The sequence below is a fragment of the Haliotis asinina genome, chromosome 1, assembly GCF_037392515.1.
Source record: "Haliotis asinina isolate JCU_RB_2024 chromosome 1, JCU_Hal_asi_v2, whole genome shotgun sequence".
In the NCBI taxonomy this organism is placed as follows: domain Eukaryota; kingdom Metazoa; phylum Mollusca; class Gastropoda; order Lepetellida; family Haliotidae; genus Haliotis; species Haliotis asinina.
The window spans coordinates 88,074,731-88,082,234 of NC_090280.1; positions in this window are offsets into that span (position 1 = coordinate 88,074,731).

Consider the following 7,504-nt stretch of genomic DNA (forward strand, 5'->3'; position numbering starts at 1 on the left):
ATTAAAAGAAGACCCCAGTAATTATAGGGGCATCTCTCTTATAGATTCATTTTGTAAAGTGTTTACTTGCATCTTAACATCTAGGCTGCAGAAGTGGTGTGAGAGTAATAATACCATTAGTGAGAACCAGGCTGGATTTAGAACTAATTATAGCACTGTTGACCATATTTTTCCATTGCATGCCGTTGTACAAAAGTATGCTCATTGTGTGCTTTTATTGTGTGCTTATAGATTTTGCAAACGCATTTGATACAATTAATCATAAAGTTTTATTTGATTGTCTAAAGGATGTTAGAATAACTGGCAAATTCTATAATGTCTTAGTGTCCATGCACTCGAAATTGGTAGCCTGTGTTAGGACTTCAAATGGCCTCGCTGATACTTTCAGGTGCAATGAAGGCACGCGTCAAGGTTGCATCTTGTGTCCCCAACTATTCATTATCTTTACCAATAAGCTCTTTACAGTTTTAGAAAGTTTTGGAGGAAAAGGTGTTAACATCAATGTTAATGTTGATAATCTCTATGCATTAATGTTTGCTGATGATGTGTCAGGAGTTGCAGATACTGCACTTCAGTTACAGAAGAGGCTAAATGCACTAGAGTTATTCAGCAGGCATACTGGTATGAAGATTAATTTGGAAAAAAAACAAAGATTATTGTTTTTCGAAACTCAGGATATTTAAGGCACTATGAAAACTGGTTCTTTGGGGGTAAACAAATTGAAGTCGTGCCATTTTATAGGTATCTTGGCATAGTTTTTACTCCCAGGCTATCATGGACTAAGGAAAATTGCCTCCTGTCTCAAAGCAATAAAGCACTTATATCTATCTACCCATTTCAAAGAAACTTTGGTAATCTGTCAGCTCAGGACCTCTTCAAGTTGTTAGATTCTGTCATTCTGCCTATACTGTATTATGGATCTGAGGTTTGGGAAACATCATATTGTAAAATTATTGAAGGCCTCCAGTTTAAGATTTGCAGGAAATACCTCAGAGTTGGCAGAAATGTTAGTGGTAGTATGATTCTAGGGGAATGTGGCAGGCTTCCGTTACAATATAATTATATGTCTAGAGCAGTTAAATATTGATGTAGGTTAATTCAGTTAAAATCACATCGACTCCCATTTTAGTGTTATCATATGTTGAAATCTCTTGATGATCTAGATAGGACCACATGGGCTACAAATATAAATAAAAATATCCCATTTACCCTTGGTTTTGGGTTTGTATGGATCACGCAGGATGTTGGTGATAGCAAAGCATTTATGCAGCAATTTAAACTTCGGCTCTCCGATAACCACAAACAATCATGGTCTGCCACTGTTCATAACCTTTCAGATTCATTTGCCCGCAAACACTTTAAATCATTACCGCATGTAGAAAGCTACCTATCATTATCAATCTCTCACTATCTAAAATCTCTTCTAGCAAAGTTTAGGTGCAGCAATTTTGGGTTAGGTGGGAAGATATAATGACATTCCAATGGCTGACAGAGTTTGTTTGTACTGTAAAGCAGAAAATTTGAAATGTATCGAAGACGAAACACATGTCCTGCTGGATTGTAAATTATATAATGATGCAAGAAATAGGTTTGTCACTCCATTTTTGTATGGCAATGTCAGCAAACAAAATATAATACACATACTTAACACTAAAGAAAAAATATTATCATAAATGTCTGTAAATTTCTGAAATATGTACATGAAACTAGAACTGCAACCCTGAAAACGTAAATCCTATTAATTTTATGTGCGCTTATCTCAAAGAATCTACTTTGTATTATGGGCCTTTGGGCTTTATACTGAATAAAATATCTGTCTGTCTGTCTGTCTGTCTGTCTGTCTGTCTGTCTGTCTGTCTGTCCCCGTGTCCGTCCGTCCGTCTGTCTGTCTGTCTTAAACATATAATTAAACCAAATACATTAGTGTACCTATTTGAGTTTAGTGTCTTCTGTTGCTTTTGTAAATATGATCCCCATAAATCTCTCCAAAACGGATTTCTAATATGAGATTTTATACTTACCAAGGCTTTACGTAGTTCGGTATACAATTTTCAACTGGTGTTAAGTTTGAGGTTGCTGGAATATAATCTCTTTATCCATGATATTTTATGTGCATAAATGATGTTCTGAATGAGTGGGATACTAATTCTCCCATAATCAGTTGGCATGCAAATACATCTCTTTGGATTTTACCTGTTTTTCTTTTTTTCGTGATTTCCAAGTCATATTTCTGCCGATTGGAGGAAGTGTTCTTATTGACCATAACTTCATATCACTCTCTAACTTTTTAAAACAAATATTGTCATTATTCAGTTTCGCCGTTTTGTCAAGTGCAGCAATACATATGATACCCAATAGCTTTCATTTGTTTTGAGTCCAATCTAACTTCAAGTCTTTGCAGAGTTAATATCTACATCTTTTTTAAAGCTTTCCCCAATCTTGTCTTGTCAGCAGTGCTGTTCAAACCAGACAACCTTTCAAAAAGAAGAAAGCAGTCATCTAGGCATATAAACTAGCCTCACTGCCCACTGAAGGTAGGAGGTATCATCAACAAATTGGACAGGAACATAAAATCAATACTTCCTTTATCTAGACAGACAGACAGACAGACAGATAGACAGATAGATAGATAGATAGATAGATAGATAAATAGTTAGATATGATACGCATAGCCAAAATGTTTGCTGCATTTGTCTACAACATAAAATTTTGTTTAACAAACCATCATTGTTTTCATCAGCAATTTCACGATTTGTAACAATTATTTACGACTATTTGATTTTGATTTTGAGTGCAGTTCACTGGGGAGATTTTGACTCAAACGTACTGTAGAAACCTGGTTCTCAATCTTCAAGCTGATTCTTCAGGATGAACAGAGTACTCTTCAAACAAAGAAACGCAGAAAAGATTTTAGAACAACCTTTTGCATTAGTTTAAGACCAGTTACGTCATATAATGTCAATGCTAAAATGGTGAAGGTACAGGTAAGCTAACTTATAATTCATTGTCCATCTTGTTTATAACATTTATAACGTAATGGTTAATGTGAAATTCTGTCCATCTTTTTTGTGCATACTTTTCTATTTTATATTGTAAAATGCTATGGGTTCGCTTATGAAATATGTCAACCGGTACTAGACTTATATTATGACAGATTCCCCTGACTCAAGTAATCGACAGAACGACGGAGTAAAAACTACGTGGATTTTCTCAGGATCTGGAGTGAGGTTCACACACATCCTGCAAAGGAAAGACACAAGATAATTTACAAATCTATCTTTGAAGAATATCAGTTATGTCAGTTTCTACACTAACTGGAAAGTCTATGAATGGGTGGACTGCAATACGTGGATCTGGAGTGGTATTCGCATCCAGGCTAGAAGGATCCGTTGAGCTGTATTGAACTTATATTCATCGCGAGTACTTACAAGGTATGTTTTCATTTTGTCCTTTCGCAAATCATGATCGAAAACCATACTGGGCTAGTAAATTTGTTTTTAAATCGGTTGAAGGCACTCTCCATTTGGATGAAGTCGTAAACGGATCTTTTGTCACGTCACGTGGACTCCCTCTGATTGGTTGGAATTATTATCGAAAATGCGCCCCATGAGCCACGCCTCTGATTGATGTACAATATATACGTGTGAAGAGAAAAAAAGAGGTATATGCAACGCAGATGAGATAGGCGCATCACAGGTCCTCACAGGAAAACTGAGGGAATTAGTGAACGGTAAGGAACTGTTAACTCTTTAAAGGATTAAGTGACTTTTCCCCAAATGACTAATGTATTACATCTTTCCCGATCGGGTTTTAAGCAAATTGCTGAAATGCGTGTTCAAATATTGTGCAAGTGAACAGCTGCGTTTTAGTGTTAAACTTAGATTCTCCGATTTTCAGTTATGTCGGTTTCTACACTAACTGGAGTTTCATCTTTTCTTGAACCTGTAGCAGCAACGTTACGAATTTGTCTTATAATACATCAGTTCATGTGTAAACAAACAGTATGGAGTGGCTAGATTTACACCAGTAAGTATAAAGTCTTGATGGGTCGTATATATGATTTATACATTACATATGATACTTATTATAACAGGTTTTCCGATCATGAAAATTGTCTTTTCCCCTGTCATTTTGGTTCAGTCGTTTAGAAACCAACCTTTAATATGTGATTAAATAATTTTACAAAGGAGGAAATGCGCAACATGGAGAAGTCGAGATCATGTCAACAGGGTTAAAATGTCACATTCAAAGGTCAAGGTTATCAACGTGGATCAGCATCGCGTATGCCCACCACTGACATCAAGAACAGGATGGTATCTCCTACCCATGGACCTAGCAAGGATCTGAATGACACGTTGAAGTATGTTGGTCCACTCCTCCTGAAGTGCTTGATCCAATTGTTCTAGCGTCTGTGTACCTCCGAACCATGAAATTGCCCTTCACACGGACACTATTTGTATTTCCAGTTTGTGAGATGGCTGTCCATACCATTACACGTGCACGTGAGTCTGTCAACGTCTTGAATACAACATGGCGAAAAACGTTGTCCTTGACGTTTGCAACTCGAGTTCTTCCATTTGAGCGATAGAGTAGGAAACGGGATTCGTCACCGAGCCACACTCTTGTCCAAGGCAGGTGCAGCCGTACACTGTTTTACTGACGCCATTGACAGCGTCGTTGACGGTGTTGTGCTGTCAAAATGATCCCACGAACAGAGCGTCGAGCCCGAAGTCCTGCTTCTCGCAGTCTGTTCCTCACTGTCTGTGCCTATATTCTACTCAATGCCTCAATGTTGCATGCTGAAGAGGACGCAGTTGTAGTTCAAATCCGTAGATGACGTAACCAGATGTGCCGACGCTGCCCCTTGGTGGTCACTTTTGGTCTGCCGGATCTGGGGCGATCACGTGTGGTTCCTTGTGCTGATATTGGTTCCACCGTCTCGTTATGGTGCTTGGAGCGACGTTGAACACTCTGACTGCTGCTGAAAATGTTTCCAGCTTCCAAACTACCAACAGCGTTGCTCCTCTCTGCTTCGCTGAGTCGGGGCATCTTTTCGCATCTTTCTCTGACTTCAGTAGCAGGTGACAGCCAAACTAAAACCCTGCCTTGTTAGTCCTAATGCAGTACTAATGTACATCGGTGCGTTCTGGAGATATAGTTAGCAAGTGCCTGAGTCTTCTTAAGCTGTGAATATTCATCTGTTTGAAAAAAACACTGAACGAAGGCATTATAAAGTAACACGATTTTGATCAAGGATAGATGGTATTTTTGCGTTTTTATTTATTTTGCGTTTTTGCTTTTTGTATTTTTGTTCTGGTCAGTTTACTATAAACACCACAAACTCCAAGGCAAAGCCCACCAAACACGTGTAGGGAAGCGAAACCTATGTAGAGGGAATCGCCTTTTGTGCGACCAGTTTAGATGTTAGTGGACTTTCAGTTTTGAGTGCAGCGTTTTAAGTTTAGATTTTATATTTTGGTGCTTACTTTGACACTTTTGGAAGATTTTTTTTGTTCTGATTTCGTGTTTAGATAAGGGTATGTTCAGGTTCCTCTTTGTCTGCTCGGTCAGCATGTTTGTTGCCAATAGTACCGTCATGGACAGAGGTCTATGCGAATTCTTAGGAATGTCCTGAGTGCTTTTTGTGTTCCGTGTATTATGTTAGGCTGACATTTGGAGGTTTGTTATTGATTGGAACCCTCTCAGTGTGTCTGTTAGAATTAAATTTGATTGCAGCTGTCTTTGACTATGTTTGAGCTTGCCTGGAGGGATGTGATGGGTGGGTGTCGAAACCTGTGCGTTGTGTACCTGGGCCAAAGCACCCGTGACGATTCTCCATATGACGATGATGGGTTCCAACTTCATGCCTATTTGGCATGACGTTCAGTAAAGGGTAAGCTTGCAAAGCAAGCGCACGGACCATGTGACGAGGAAGACTGACACAGCCAATGATCACACTGGTTATGTCACAGCTTAATCGAGCGTCCAAGAAGCGTGAGATCGCCACGTCTTCCCAGCCATTACGAGCGCTTGTACAGAGAAGACTACTTCGTCCGCAACCCACCTACTACGTATTTTGACTTTTGAGTAGATGACCACATTAGAATATGTAGACAGGTGGGCTGGATTGGGACAGAGTCGAGTTACGATGTGTTGGACAGAGCTCTGCTGATTCCACACAAACTGTTATGTTGTGACAAAGTTCAAAGTACAAATCAATAGAAGATGAAGAAAAAATCTGAGAAAAATTCAACTTCACCGTTGCAATAATTTCAAATGATGGCAATAAACAAGGGTTTTGAATTCAATTCCGACCGCCCCTCCCACACCATAAACCTGTCCAGCCCTGTTCAATACCAATAAGTCAAGATGGGAAAACCTCAGTGGGCCTCCGAATTGTTCAACTGTTTAAGTGCGATAGACAATAGGTAAACTAAATCAAACGTGATATTGTCACCTGTTAAGACTAAGCAGTAAACGTGAAATCGATCCTTAAATGAACTGTGTGTAAAACAAACCAACAACAACAAAGTTCCGTGTCTGTATCACATACCGTCGTGTCTTTGCGAGGATTAAAGATGAAAACAATACTTCAGATGGTCCCAACCCGAAATGCTTCACAGTAAAACACATCATGATTTATTGTTCTGTGAAGCATATCTTTCCGAAGATCATCTCATTTTCTAAACATTTATACAAACCCTTTAATCCGCGCAAATATACGAGGGTCTGTGGTCTCTACAGCACCTGAGCTTCCAGTCACTTTGACTTGATTCAATAAAGTTTGTGTCACGTAGGTGTTGACACAGTCACAGCATCACCTATATCTACACAATGCCTCTTAAAATCTGTCCGACCAGGCATATCCAGAATGACGTGAATGAACTGTTAAAATACCTCGGACACTTGGTATCAGTGCTCTGGTTTCAGTATCACATTTGAACCAACGGCGGAGATCTATCCCTGAGGATTGTTTGTCATGTTTTGTCTTGAAAGTTTGAGTAGGCGCATTGTGATTTCCTTTACGATAATTTCTGTTCATAATGACACGAGAAAACAAAAACAGGGTCATCGACTTTGTTATCAATTGCCCTTGTACCACTTTGTGGTTGTCAAGGGATTGGCAAAATCATTTGCCTTTAAGCGCTGAAATTTATCTCTGGAGATTGTTTGTTACGGAGTTTTTTGTTTTGTCCTGACGGTTTGCAGATCATGCACATCATATTCAAAGGTTTTCGAGAGGCTAGTCTGAAACGATGAAACACCATCCAACAAATACATTGTAGTGCCATCACTAGGCTATTGTTTATTCAAGGGCATATGATTTTCACGAATGGCATTTCCAAACACAAGTTGAAAATGATTGCAACCTACAGACTCCTGAACTGACTTTCTTCCTAGCAACAAACAACAACACATAAATGCCTCATCCAAGTCTGTCTCAGTCCCAAGTCAGTATGCCTTCATCATACTCATAGGTGTCTGATGACATCTTTCTATAACT